Source organism: Engystomops pustulosus, chromosome 9, assembly GCF_040894005.1.
Source record: "Engystomops pustulosus chromosome 9, aEngPut4.maternal, whole genome shotgun sequence".
NCBI lineage: Eukaryota > Metazoa > Chordata > Amphibia > Anura > Leptodactylidae > Engystomops > Engystomops pustulosus.
Window position 1 is genome coordinate 60465356 of NC_092419.1, and position 15725 is coordinate 60481080.

A 15725-nucleotide genomic window follows, 5' to 3' on the forward strand; every position below is an offset into this window, starting at 1 on the left:
TGGATGTCTTCCGGCCGATGGAGAGTCCCATTTCCTGACCCCTCTATAGATTTAATTATCACCCGCTTTTTCTCCTCTTTAATTAAATTTGCTAACATTCTCCCAGGGAGGTTGGCTTCTATATAACCCTTTCTGGCATGGTCCCCCATTTTCTTATTTACTTGGGCCTGGATAAGGTCAGAATGTAAATTTTGTGTTTCTTCCCAATTGATTCTATTTTGTTCCGAGGGGTCTGACATATATTTTTCCTCAAGTAATTGTATTTTATTTTCCAAAACCTGTGTATCTTTCTGTGTTTCCTTCTTATGCCTAAGTATTTGTGCCTTAAATATACCTCTAATAAAAGACTTGGCCGTGTCCCATACTAAATCTAATGGGGAGATCCCCTTATTAAACAAAAAAAATTCATTAATTTGATTTACCACCCAATCACTTTTCCCTAATGTGTTTATCCATGATGGGGTGATTTTAAACCACCTAGTATTTATCTTTTTCCCTAAATTAAAATTACATATTAAAGGTGTATGATCAGAGACCCCTCTAGTCCCATAAGTGCATGACGTGCAGAGGGACAAAGTACTAGCATTAATGAGTGCCATATCTAACCGTGAAAAAACATTGTGAGTTTTAGAAAAATATGAAAAACCCCTTTTTCCTTTATTTAATTCCCGACATGTCTCATACCATCCGAATGACTCCAATAAATTTTTAAGCATATGAGGTTTGTGATAGGAACGCTTAGCCAGACCCAACTGGGCAACGTCCGCCTCTATGTCCAAAATTGTGTTGAAGTCCCCTATTAATAGCGTGTATAATCCTCCCATCTTTGTGCAAAAGGTGAAAAATTCTACTATTACGCCTGTGGAAAATGGGGTTGGGACATATATATTACCAATAACCCATGATTTACCCTCTATAATACAATACACAAAAATGTATTTCCCCTCGGGATCCACCTTTACTTGAATCTCCTGGTACTCCAAATCCCGCCGAAAAATTAATGTTACCCCTCTCGAATATGAGGAGAAAAAAGAATGATACATCCATCCAATCCATTTTTTTCCAATTTTGACCGCTGATTCAGTGGTCAAATGGGTTTCCTGTAATGCAACAATATCAGGACGGTGTTTATTGATCAAATCAAAAATCGCAACTTGTTTGTTCCTGGGGCCCAGCCCCCTAATATTCCATGACAAAACTTTCATTCAGTGCTCTCAAGTCGACCAAAACTTATTAGGGGGACTGACCACTCGAACCGAGAGCTGACCACCAATAAAATGCAACAGGAAGAGGGGAGAGAAAGGAGAAAAAGAAAAAGAGAAAAAGAAAAAAAAACAAACAACAAAAAAAAAAACAAAAAAAACTGTGTGAATACTCTAGAGATATGGCCGCCCTGTCTCTACTTTTACAAGTTTATCCTCAACGTCAGAGATTCGACCTTCCGCCTCATCCAACCGCTGCCCCATTTTTGAAATATCGATCCTGAGTTGAGACACTTCCTTGTTCACCTGTGTGACCTCTGTTGTTAGCATCCTAATGTCACCCCTACAATTCAAGATTGCTTCATAGATCTGGTTTAAGGATGGAATATCTGTATGTTGTTTCCCCTGTATTTTTTCTTGACGATTACTTAAGGGGCTATGACCATTACTATCTTTCCCCGGTATGGTCTCAGCCATACTAACTGCAGAGATGTTATTCACTGAAGTATCTGACGTTATCTCTCCCAATGATTCATCAGAGTGGGCAGATAGACCAGCCTGGGACCCATCCTCCTTATCCTCATTCACCTTCTCACTTCCCCCCAGGGAAAGCCTGCTCTGCTGTGGAATTTTCGGGGAAAGGGCGTATTTATTCAATTTAGATTTAGCATTTTCCCTAGCCTTTTCTGCGGCTTTTCTTTGCTCTTTTGGGGTAGTAGCCATGGTACTCGCCCCCCCTTTTACCAGTTTCTTATTATTTGGCATGTTTCCTCTGATACCACGATAGTCGGCAGGAGGATCAATCACATAAATAAACAGTACGACTATACCGAACAGTTGGTAGCTTCCAATTATAGAACCCTGTAGGAATAGCAACCGCTCCCTATAACCAATATGAAGACAGGAAGCATGCGAAGATTAGACATGCATTTAAGCAAAAGCAGTCTCGTTAGTAAACTTGGAGACAGTTTTAAAGCAATAGCACGTTAGTAAACTTGGAGACAGTTTTAAAGCAATAGCACGTTAGTAAACTTGGAGACAGTTTTAAAGCAATAGCACGTTAGTAAACTTGGAGACAGTTTTAAAGCAATAGCACGTTAGTAAACTTGGAAACAGTTTTAAAGCAATAGCACGTTAGTAAACTTGGAGACAGTTGTAAAGCAATAGCACGTTAGTAAACTTGGAGACAGTTTTAAAGCAATAGCACGTTAGTAAACTTGGAGACAGTTTTAAAGCAATAGCACGTTGGTAAACTTGGAGACAGTTTTAAAGCAATAGCACGTTAGTAAACTTGGAGACAGTTTTAAAGCAATAGCACGTTAATAAACTTGGAGACAGTTTTAAAGCAATAGCACGTTAGTAAACTTGGAGACAGTTTTAAAGCTATAGCACGTTAGTAAACTTGGAGACAGTTTTAAAGCTATAGCACGTTAGTAAACTTGGAGACAGTTTTAAAGCTATAGCACGTTAGTAAACTTGGAGACAGTTTTAAAGCAATAGCACCTGTGGATTAGTGGATTAAGAGAAACACATAACACAATACAGGGCTTCCATTTGAAAACCCCAATGGCAGTAGCTGTAGCGCCTTATACCAGGTATTGAAGCCAAAAAAAGGTTAAATATGCGTTAGACAGTTCCACAGATACTTTCTTGCAATGCCGAGATGGACATTCAAACATAAGGAGCAGTCACATTAGCAAAGCACTTGAGACAGATTTGTAACGCTGACACATGTGTGTTAACAGGGTTAGAGGTGCATAACACAAGACTGAACAGAGAGTGGAATCCAAATGTAAAATGCAAACAACAGCCTTGTCACCTCCTAACGCGTAAATCGGCCAGCCAACAACGTAGGGTTCAACAAACAGTAAGCGACTTCACAGCTGCTGCCGTGTGATAATGGCAAAGTCATGCAGACAGGGAGGACAGTCACGTTAGAATGAAGCAAAGTTAAATAGCCGGCACATAGTTATTAGAAGGTTAGGAAGAACGCTTAGCACAAAGCGAGATACTTAACACCTTCCAGCTGTAAATACCCGAGACGACAACTGTGGCGCTTCCTAGGAAGATGTATAGCCCAGGAACAGGAGGGAATTCAGCAGACACTTAACTGCATCCAGTCGAGCTATAGCAACAGGAAACTTCCTCAACTTCTATGCAGACATCGGCATTCGCTCCACCAGGGCAGGCTCCTCTTCCAGGTTCCACACCTCCCCTTAGGGACATGCAAACCAGCCGACAGCTCCAGCCAGGTAAGAAAACGAACGCCCTTCGTCCACAGGAGAAAACGATGGTAGTCTGTGCTCCTCGCTCTGCAGCCCACTCCTTGTTAGCAGTTCAAACGTATTGCCACGTGCCTCTCCCTATGGTGCTCATGTGTCTCTAGCTAATTAGCGCGCAGATCGAGAATCGAGCTACGCGCCGGTCCCGGGGTCCAGTGCAAGCTAGAGATGATGCATCCCAGCGAGGCCGTCTAGGTGCCACGGCACGGGGGGCGGGGGCGGCGGACCGGACATCCGCTCACATGCTCCACCCTCCAAAAAAAAAAAAAAAGGATAAAATGACACTGTTTAATGAAACATGGCAGATGTGGATTAAATATCAATCAAGAGTTTAATATAGATAGACAATTTCTCATCCCAACAGGACCCCCTTCCCCACCCGGTATTCCGTTCCTAATTGTGTTTCCCCTTCCCTCCTGTCATATATTGGAGATAATTTGTTTTAAAGAACTTATAGCGGACCCAAAGGGTCTATAATTTGTAACATGTGGAATTACCAGACCAAGTAGGGTCTGAGAGATACTATGTTAAATGATCTTACTGGCTTTTATTGTGCATCTCCCCTTCATCCCCTTTTTATTTCTGTACCCCTTCAAAATTTAAAAACTAATAAAAACATTGTGAAACAAAAAAGTTTGTGGAGTGGGTAGGTGGCCTTCCAGAAAAATTAAATACATAGAGTACTATAGCTAGAGACAGTTGGCCCTGGCAAAAAATAGCCAGTTTCCTCTGCTTTAGTGTACAAAGAGGAGGAGAAGGAGGAGAATGAGAAGGAGTGCTTACATGAGAATTATTCAGGTTGGAGAATGGAAATCATGAGAAATCCAGGCTTGATTCATCTTGATAACTGTCAGCGCTGTCAGTTGACAGGCGTGTACGCTTATCAGTGATGATGCCACCAGCTGCACTGAAAACCCGCTCTGACAACACGCTAGCGGCAGGGCGGGCAAGAACCTCCAAGGCGTACAGCGTTAGTTCGGGCCACATGTCCAGCTTTGAAACCCAGTAGTTGTAGGGAGCTGTGTGATTATTTGGGATGATGGTATGGTCAGCTACATACTCCCTCACAATCTTTCTGTAAAGATCAGCCTTACTCTGCCGAGACTGGGGACAGGTGACAGTGTCTTGCTGGGATAACATAAAACTGGCAAAGGCCAAGCATCGGGATGGTGAGGCTGATGATGGCGGCATCGCCACTGACCATCTGTGTTGACTCCTCAAAGTTACTCAGCACCTGTCAGATATCAGACATCCACGTCCACTCCTCATTGTAGACTTGAGGAAGCTGACTGACCTGACTACCCGTTCTGGTGGAAGTTGACATCTGGCAGTCTACAATTGCTCTGCGCTGCTTGTAAACTCTGGATAACATGGTTAATGTCGAATTCCACCTCGTGGGCATGTTGCACAAAAGTCTGTGAGCGGGCAGTTGGAGGCGGCGCTGCGCTGCACTGAGAATGGCAGCATCTGTGCTGGACTTTCTGAAATGCACACAGATGGGGCGCACCTTCGTGAGCAAATCAGACAGATTGGGGTATGTCTGGGGGAACCGCTGAACTATGAGATTTAACACATGGGCCAGGCATGGCACGTGTCAGTCTGCCGAGTTGCAGGGCCGCCACCAGGTTACGGCCGTTTTCACACACAACCATGCCTGGCTTCAGGTTCAGCGGTGCCAGCTACAGATAGGTCTGAGCCGTGATGCCCTGTAATAGCTCTTGGGCGGTGTGCCTTTTATCACCTAGGCTCAGCAGTTTGAGCAACGCCTGCTGACGCTTAGCGACGGCACTGCTGCTGTGCCTAGAGCTACCGACTGATGGCGCCATGCACACGGATGGTAATTCGGAGGAGGAGGAGGAGGGGAGGGAGGAGGAGGAGGCATAGTAGGCCTGAGAGACCTGGACCGAGGTAAGCCCCGCAATCCTCGGCAGTATATGAGTGGCCCCAGGGTCAGACTCTGTCCCAGCCTCCACCAAGTTAACCCAATGTGCCATGTTGTCTGATAGTGGCCCTGCCCGGCAGCACTCGTCCCCGTGTCTGTGGTTAGGTGGACCTTGTCAGAAACGGCGTTGATCAGGGCACGGATGATGTTGTCTGACACATGCTGGTGCAGGGCTGGGACAATACATCGGGAAAAGTAGTGGCGGCTGGGGACCGAATACCGAGGGGCGGCCGCCGCCATGAGGTTGCGAAAGGCCTCGATCTCTACCAGGCTATAGGGCAACATCTCCAGGCTGAGTAATTTGGAGATGTGGACGTTGAGGGCTTGGGCATGTGGGTGGGTGCAACTGTATTTCCTCTTGCGCTCCAACGATGGGGTATAGAAAGCTGTACGCTGTGGAGGATCGTGGAGGCGAAGGTGTGGTTTTCGCCCGAGAGGTGTTTGTCCTGGGGTCCTGGGCATGGGGCTGACTAGCAGAAGCAACAATTGACACTGGGGAAGGAGCAGTGGTGGACCCGGCAGGAGGTGAACGGCCTTGGTTCCACTGAGTGGGGTGTTTAGCATTCATATGCCTGCGCATACTGGTGGTGGTTAAGCTAGTAGTGGTGGAACCCCTGGTGATCCTGGTGTGGCACAGTCTGTCGGTCATCCGGTGTTTCTTTAAAGAACCTCCAGATATCAGAAAATCTAGCCCTCGACATGGGAGCTTCACTACGTGAAACATTTGGCGCTTATGCACCAACTCTGGCCCTGCCTCTCCGTCTGGCCCCCCCACTGCCTCTTCCAAACTGTTCTCGTATAGGACTCGCCGACATCTCACAAGCACTGTATTCACCCGGCCTATCAACCCAGCTTCGGTCTGTCACCTCATCATCCTCCGATCCCTCAGTCTGCTCCCCCCTCGGACTTCCTGCCCTGACAACAACTTCAGCACTGTCTGCCAACCGTGTCTCATCGTCGGACACCGCTCTACACACTTCTTCCACTACGTCAAGAAGGTCATCATGACCCACAGACTGCGACCGGTGGAAAACCTGGGCATCAGGAAAGAACTCAGCAGCAACCTGACTCAGCAACCTGACTCTGGGAAGGGTCCAGAAAACAGTTCCTCAGAGTATGCCGCCTCAAATGGTAAATTTTCCTGGGAGGGGGCAAACTGGAGGGAAGGAGGTTGAGGAGCTGGAGGAGTGCTCCTCAACTTCTTGTGGACTGCGTGGAAGACTGACTGGTGGATAAAATGGCTAGAAGCATTGTCCGCAATCCAAGACATCACCTGTTCGCACTGTTCATGCCTCAACAGTGCTCCACCACAGGTCCCAGTAACTTGAGACATGAAGCTAGGGACTATAGCTCTGCGGCGTTCCCCTGCTCCCTCATCAGCAGGTGGTGTCTCACTCCGCCCAGAACCACAGCCTCTGACCCCTGCAGTAATTGGACGCCCACTCCCTCGTCCTCTACCCCTAACCATCGGGTTCAACATTTTCAAAATTAAAGTCTATTACATAGACAAAACAGAAAAATAAACTCTAAACTTCTTTTTGGTTTTTTTGTGTTGTTTTTTTTTTTTTTTATAGAACAAAATGTGCAGAAGAAATCAGACAGCAACCACAGAAGATGATTGCTATGGCTAGATTCTAACCTACACTGACGGCACACAAAAGGATTTTGTGCTGTGACTGAGTGTGTCACTTTAACTTTTGAACACCACGAGATGAAATTTTCTCGAGTGGGGAAATACTCGTCTGAGCACCGAGCAGCTGCGCGTATGCTAATGCTCGAACGAGCATCAAGCTCGGACGAGTATGTTCGCTCATCTCTAGTTGTTACAGATGTGGCAATACCTAAAATGTGCTGTTTTGTGGTGAACTTCACGTTTATTGTCTTTGGGAGTTTCCGCTATTTGAGGCATTTATGGGACTTTTATTTAGTATATATATTTTTAATTATTATTATTATTTTTTTTTACACTTTTTTTTTTACCCTCACTGGGACTTGAAAAAGGCTCACACCAAGCCGAAACGTTGCTGTGTTGGGATATGTAATAAAGAGGACTTTCTTTTGATTTTTACTTTAACCTTGGAGTGCTGCCTTTTTTCCAATTATATATATGGGACTTTAACAAGTGATCATCTGATCACTGATGTATGGCAGTGTATTAGAGCAGTCAGCCTATGGAAATACTGCTGGGTCCACAGTAAGACAAGGCAGCCCTGGGTTCCTTCCACAGCTGCCATGGAGACGCTTGATACCCCCATACTCGGAGCAGGGTACCTATCGCCGGCTGGGTAGGTGGCTTGTTTGCTTTAGATGCTGCGGTCATGTTTGACCACGGCGTCTAAAGGGTTAACAGCCAGGATCATGACTGTTGCAATCCCGGCTGCTTGTGGGGAAGCTCAACCATCACGTACAGCTGGCCTCCTACATGGACGTGACATTGGGGGACGTCAAGGTGGTGCAAACAGAAGCTATGTGAGAGATACCATCTCATGATGCAGACAACATTTTGTGAAAACTTGGAAATAGTTTGTACTCGCTACTGTTTTCCTTGTCTTGTTCTGCAGCTCCTCTGCTTGAAGGTCATTTTTTGACTTATGCAGAGCCTTCACAAGGACATTTAATGAAAACATTGGGGGTCATTTACTAAGGGCCTGAATCGCGTTTTTTCCGGCAGTTTACCCGAATTTTTCCATTTTGCGCCGATTTTCCCTGATTTTCGCCGCCGGCGTGTACGTGACAGAAATCGGGGTGTGTGGCCATACGAAAACCCGACGAATTCGGAAAAAACTCAGCATTTTCAAAAAAAGTGTCGCTTGACACACGCTTACCTTCACCCGGCCAGGCTTGGTGAACTTCAGTGCATTCCGACGAACTTCAGCGCAGCAGCGACACATAGTGGACATCGGGGGAACTACCTCGCCGGAAGACCCGAATCCTCCACACAGAACGCGCGCGCTGGATCGCGAATAGACCGGGTAAGTAAATCTACCCCATCCTGTTTCTCTGACAGCAAGGTCTCTGGAACAAACGGTGCATAGTTCATTCAAGCATTTTCTGTTTCTATATACGACTACCTGTTTGAAATAAAGTGTGTGATTTGAGTGCAGCTTATGAATGTGTCTGTCATTTTCTGTGCTACGTATCTCAGTGCAGGTAACAAAGATCTATAATTTGGTGATCACCATAGAAATGTAGAAGGGTTGTTGGAGCCCTAGATAAAAATCACTAACATTTGGCGTCCGCTGGGTGGGCCGCGGAGTGAAAACCTCCGTGAGAGTCCCCGCCAGTCAGGTGAACCAGAACTGACAAAGAGCATCAAAATACAAAACTTTATCAGGGATTGTTCAAAACACTAAGGCTGAGGTACTGTGTAATTGTCCTCGAGTGGCTAAAACTTTTTGTAAGATTGATGTTGTGGGATAGGAGTGTCTCATGAAGTCTCCAATGTAGGGGACGCGGCGGAGGATTCACGAATGACAGTTCAATTGTAACAGGAGCATGATCCGACTAGGTGATTAATCCAATATCCGCAGAGTGTAGGGTACGAAGTATAGAGACATCCCCAAGGAAAAAGTCTATGCGTGTATGCGTCTTATGTGAGGGTGAATAAAAGGAATATCGCCGAGCTGTGGGATTGTCCACCCACCATAAATCAAAGAGGTTGTGTCTACGCACCAATTTTCTAAAACCTAGTGACAGCCTACATTGTTGTTGCGATGGAGAGGTATTCTGTATGGACATTCGGTCTCGAATTTCAGAAAATGTAACTCCCCTCCTATCATTACATAAGACCAGCTGGCGCCCTCCAAGGGTCCCCTTCAAAATAATAAATCATCCCTCTGGGTCTGAATAAGTCTTTGTTGCTGCAGTAGCCTGAAAGCTCTGAGAGAAACTCCTTCTAGCGAACCTAAACGATCTAGATGCTGTCAGGTGGGTTTCCTGTAAGAAAGCTATATCTGGTTTAAGAATGAAGGAAAGTTTAGAGCAGCACAGCAACTTTGGTGGGTGCACAGTCCGTAAGTCCCCAGGCAGGGGGACTGTAATATAAAGTCAGGAAGAGGCAGCACTCCAAAAGTAGTTTCAAAAAGGTGGGGTGTCTTTATTCCATAAGCGACGTTTCAGCTCCTTATGAGCCTCTTCCTGACTTTATATCTGGTTTAAGCCGTTTCAGCTCCTGCAGCAACAACTGACGTTTAGAGTTCGAATTCAACCCCTTAACATTTAGGGTAACACTCCTTACCATTCTTACTGTGTGAATTTAGATCATGTGGGATCCCCATGTATGGGCAGGGCACAATGCAAAGAGTGCCAGGTTGTTTCCTATGCTCAGATGGCATCATACAATTTTTATATATCCTTGTAGTGACATCAACTGTATAAACAATCTGCCTCGGGCTTGCATTTTACACAAAAAGGATACTGTGAGCAGCAAGAGGGCCTCTAGGGACCCTGCGAATCTCCATCCCTCAACGTCTTAGTCCTTTCCATGTAGCACTCGTGTGGGCAGAAGGAGGAGAGGCTCTGCTTGGTTCTGGGGACCTCCTTCGCTATTTCCAAGGGGCGTTGCGTTGCCAGGTCGGCGAGAGTGGAGGATCCGATGTAGGTAGACTCCATTCTGGGATGACTGGGATCAGTAGATCTAAGGAAGAGCAGAAGTTGTTCGCATCTGCTGGAGATCGCAATGTCACTGTTCGGCCCTCCTTGGGTGCAGTCAGGCTGAAAGGAAATCCCCATCTGTAGGATATATTAGCTTTTCGCAGGGCCTCTAACAAAGGGAGTAATGTTCTCCGGCGTTGTAAAGTGACCCAGGAAAGATCCTGAAATAGTTGCACCTGAGCACCTTTAAATTCAATATGAGGTTTATTACGTGCTTTAGCCATAATCTCTTCTTTCAGGAGAAAATCCGTAATGGAGCAGATAATGTCCCTAGGACGTCCAGAGACTGGCTTCGGTCTAAGTGCTCGGTGGGCTCTATCCATTTTAATTGGATCATCTGGATTCCTTCCTAGCAGGGAAGAGAACAAAAGGTTGAGGACCTCCGGAACATTTTCAACATTCTGCGCCTCCGGGATTCCCCTAACCCTGATGTTGTGTCTACGGCCTCGATTATCAAGGTCCTCCACATGTGACTGCAGATCTTGTATTTTTTCAGACTGCGCCAGAAGACGGGAGTGGAGAGCATTAACCACCTTTCTAGAGGACGCATGGTCGTCTTCTAGCTGATCCACTCTATTAGCTACTGCTGTTAGGTCCTGGCACATTTCGGCTATAGCCTATCGACAAGTGTCTTTAACTTCAAGTATCAGCGCCTGAAAATCTTGCTTCGTAGGTAACTGATGAACATGAGACCACCAATCCGCTGGTGGAGGCCGCAATTGATCCGATAATGATGATTGATGCGATTCTGGGGACCAGGTTCCCGGGCCTGACTGAGGCCGCAAAGTGGGAGGCGTATTAGCATAATCCATATCTTGTGCTGGATTGTGGCCTCTGCGGAAGTGGAGATGGAGCTGCAGATAATATGGCCTGGTGGCTAGGGCTCGGCTGATGGAGGTGGAGGTTTGAGCGCTGAGGGGCACCTCAGGTTCTGCACTCGGCGCCATCTTGGATCCGGCGCGTGTCTCCCGGACCACATAATCATCTAAGGTACGGGAGACAGAGGCGCCGGACCGGTCCGGAGAGGCTCCCAGAGCCTTAGTGCGGCGGCGGTTCCCCATTGGTGGCCAAGCAGGGCTATCAGAAGGCGGCTGCTGCGCTAATTCCAGTCCGGGCGGACGGAGCTGCAGGTTCACGCGCCAACTCCGTGAACATCCGGACACGCCCCTGATGTTCTTGATGTACGGAAGTGGATAAAAGAATTGAAACGGGAAAAAGAAGAGTGACCAGTGAGTTTGTTGCGGATTGAGCCGCTGAGCAGTCTGGAGATAGAGGAGGTTCTTGTGATCTGTGTATATTCAGACTGGAAAATGAGCTCCCTCCAGAAGGTAGCGCCACTCTTCTAAGGCAAGTTTTATTTGCCAAATAGCTCTCGGTCCCCTATGGAGTAATTCCTCTCTGAGGAGGAGAAAGTCTTAGAGAAGAACCCACAAGTGAGAGTTCGGCACTTGGGTGAGCACTGCTTCCAGCTGGAGTGGTTACTCCATATCAGGCTGTGTGAGAACAGGGGCCAAGGCAAGCCTCTAGACTTCAGTCTAGAGAAGGCTTCTTCGGATGCCCGGGGCCGGAGTCTGGGATTGGCATTCTTCTTGGTCAGCGCCACAATGGGAGACACAAGAGAGGAGAAGTGCAGAATAAACCGCCGGTAGTAATAGGCAAAGCCCAGGAATCTCTGTATTGAACGTAGTCCTACTGGGCGAGGCCATTGGAGAACCGCAGACAAGTTAGCAGGATCCATAGTAGGCCCCTGTCCAAGATGATATAACCAAGGAGTTGGCCTTGATTGGCAATCTCTCCTTAAGGAGAAAATCTACTGTCTGACCCTAGTCAATAGCCTCTGACACAGCCAACCTGTTCCCTAAGCTGTACTGAGGAGACCCAATCGAGTCAAAACAATGCTGTCTACAGTTGGGAGTCTGTTCCTTCTGGAATAGATGTACTGGTTTTGGCTTAATCCTACATCATGTTTTTAGACTTCTTGTAGGTCATACTTGATTGTTAAGGGAGCTGCCTTTCAAGGTAGCAAAAGGAGGCATTGTTTTCCATTTAACACCTTGGAAAACATATGTGCATACTTCCCAGAATTCCCTAGTGGAGCATCTATGGCTTTAAGTCTCCGCACGCCTTTAAGGTGGCAATCTCCCCTTAAGGAGAACACCTACTGTCTGACCCATAGCCAAGGAAGGGAAGACTCTTTTGGTGGAATTGACACTTCTCAAGCTTGGCATGTAGGCAATTGGCCGTTACACGATCGCTTCTCTGCCTTTTGGCTAAGATCAAGTGTAGTCTCTGAACTCTGGAATACTGAAGATCTGAAGAAGGAACCCTGGATTTTTGAAAAGATTTGGAAGAGTTGCTGCTTTTCTTGCTGCTTCTTGGAAAAACCTTGGATTATCTCTGGGATTACTTTTCTTCTTCGAGATCTTTCTTCATTTCTTCTGGAAGGAATTTCTGCCGGTGGAACCTTGCTCCTAGCGATCGGCTAGGAACCCCCGGACCAAGCAGGAAAATCTTCATTGCTTTCTCCCCCTGGGGAAAGCTCTGCTGAGGACCCCGCTCAAGGATTTTTGCACCATTTCTTCTTTTAACCCCCCAAGCAAGCCGAAGCCATGGCTCCTGCAAGCAAGGAGGCAAGGAGAAAGAAGCAGAAGTCCCCCAAGGAAGCCCCAAGACCTGAGGCTGAAACCCCAAGACTGGAGGCTGAAGACCCAAGATCCGTGGTACAGACCCCAGGACCTGCAGCTGTCCCCAACCCTAAAGCCCCCACCACTTCTCGGGTTCACAAGCCACCCAGGAAGACCCAGGAGCCCCCAAAGCTTCCTCCCTACATGAGGGACACGATGGCCCTGAAACTGAAGGAGGTGGACGGAAGGGTGCAAGGAGGTGTAAGAAGATGCTGCTGGACCAGGGGATCTTAACCCACCAAATTTTTGGGATCCAAGCTATGGTTGCCGGGATCTTTTACGTGACCTTCATATCCATATCGGTCTGTAAGAGGTATTGGGAGGCAGTGAAAGCTGTGACACCGGATTCCCCCTTTTCCAAATTCTTATGCAGCTGCCTGCTACAGAGGGAGGAGAGGAGGATCGTTGTGTCAATGTGGAACCTGCGGACCCCCGGCAAGGACATCGAGACATTCCTCCAAAGGTACTGCACGGCGGTGAGGGGCCACGAAAAGGTGGTTTCAAGCACCTGCCCCAGCCATTCATGTTGGGCAACTCCCACGGCCTCATCTATTATCCGGATATGCCGCAAACTTGCAGGGAAGTGTGGCAAGACGGGTCATCAGATGAAGACCTGCAAGAATTGCAGGGTTACAGGCCATGAAACCAAAGATTGGCCCAGAAAATCCACTTGCAACCTTTGTGGCCTGACTGGACATGTCTACAAAACCTGTCCAAAAAGGAAGAAAACTTGGGCGGAGGTGGCGGAGGTGGCTGCCTTGGCTGTGGGAAAAGGCTTTGAAGCTGGCTCCCCTGCTGAGACAACAAAGAAGCCCGAGGCAAAGGTGTCGGGTGACCAACCAGCAGAACAAAAGGAGGCGTCAAAGAAGGTGACTCAGTTGTCCAGGAATGTGGCCATGCCCCCCCAGGTGTCTAAACTGCAGAGGGGTAAAACAAAGAAGGTGACACCTTCCCTACCTCCCTCCCAGGCCAACTCCAAACCCTCGCCTCCCCCCACTGAGACCACCATCACCCCCTTAGTCGGGGTCTCAGCAGTTAGGCCACCAGCCCATAAGGCAATCCCCAGGAATCAGCACCACTAACCCAAATCCATATCCCCGCTGCTGATCCCCTAGCTTACACGGTGGAGAAGAAGGTGGAAAGCCCAGAAGCAAAGACCACCAGGAAAATAGTACTGGTGGAGAACGAAAAGTCCTCCACCTCCGCTATAGACGGGAATCTGGAAGAAGACCTTGGGACGATGCTAGAGGACTTCTATCCTGAAAGCCCCAGTTATCAGGACCTGCCAGGATCCCTCAATCCAATGATAGAGATGATGCTGGACACGGCAGAAGCACCCCCGATCCTCCAGCAGGCAAAGCCACTTGACGGGATAGGTAACTAGGGCTGTTTCGTCCCAACCTAACCACCCTCTTTTTCTTTTTCCATGATGGCGAATCTAACTATTTCTCCATTAATGTTAGAAACATAAGAGATAAGTTTTGTTGTTCGACTGTACTAACTTTTCTTGCCACCCAACCAGGGGTTGTTTTTATGTTGCAGGAATGTTCTCTCCCCTCCTCTAGGTCCTACCAACATCTGGCCAGTCACGGCCTGTCCTACTGGTCTGGGAGGGGGGGGGGGACGACTGTAAGTCTGCAGGAACCGGCATCCTTCTCAGGGGAAGCGCTTTCACGCTTGGTTCCGTCCATGAGCTAGTCTGTGAGCCTGTACGGCTAATCAGCGTGTACACATCCCCTGACAAGGGTGAGCGTCTGGAACTTTTCCAGAACTTCAGGGCCGCAGCTCGCCACCTTCCGGTCCGTAGTGATGGCCGGAGACTTCAACTCGCCATAGAGGAAGATGGGCACAGCTCCAGCACCTCGAGCAAGCTTGATGTCACGTCCAAACTGCTCATAGAGATGGTAACTGAAGCATCCTTAAAGGATGCTGTGGGTTCCATGGGGCACGGCTCCGTGAATTACACGTGGAGCCGCCCCGATGGCTCACTGCGTTCCCGGATAGACTTCGTGTTCACCTCTAGAGCGATCAAGCTGTGTGGGTACTCTATGGTCCCCTGCTTCTTCTATGACCACAGGGCCGTCCAGGTTCGGGGCGCCCTGGGCCATGGTTTTCCAGCATCAGCTGAGATCACAAGATCATGCAAGACCTCCATCACTGCGGCTGGGACGTCAGAGAGGAACTGGAGGACACCAAGAAGCGTCTGAAAAGTCACTTTGAGGAGGAATCCAAGCGAATCATCTTTCGTGCCAAAATGGATAACCTGGAGAAGGGTGAGAAGTGCAACTCTTTCTTTTTCATGAAAGTCCACGCCGGCCACACGCCCCTGACTGAGCTACACGACGAAGCCGGAAACATGCAGCAGGGCAAGAAGGCCGTGAAAGGAGCCGCCGCCGACTTCTACAGCAGCCTCTATCCCCCAAAAACCATGGATTCGGAAGCTGCCGAGAGGTTTCTAGCAGGTATTACTAACCCCCTTGATCCTGCAGATGCCACAGCAATGGATGCCCCTTTGACGGTGGACAAGCTGCTCTCTGCTGCTAAATCCTTTGGACCCGGCAGGACTCCGGGCAGTGACGGTCTCCCAGCAGAGCTCTATGTAGCGCTGGGGGACCTCATCTGCCCGGACTTGCTGGAGCTCTTCGTGGAGATGGTGGTGGAGGGCAGTATGCCGGCGTCACTGAGGCAAGGAATGATCACGATCCTGTACAAGCGGAAGGGAGAGAGGTGTGACCTGAAGAATCGTTGTCCCATCTCACTCCTCAACGTGGACTGTAAGATCCTGGCAAAGGTCCTAGCAAACAGACTGAAGGGCGTCATAGGGAAGATCATCCACCCGGACCAGACCTGCGGCATCTCAGGACGCAGAATTGCGTCGAGCCCTCATGAGAGACCTCTTCTCTTTGTTTGTGTTATAGAGCTGTTCGCAGAATCTATCCGGCAGAGAGGAGAGATCAGAGGG

General features: G+C 48.1%; 1 pseudogene; it reads left to right on the forward strand.

Annotated features, from left to right (window-relative positions):
- The first annotated feature begins 12329 nt into the window (after positions 1-12329).
- LOC140101487 (U2 spliceosomal RNA) lies at positions 12330-12508 on the forward strand (annotated as a pseudogene).
- Positions 12509-15725: the final 3217 nt, after the last annotated feature.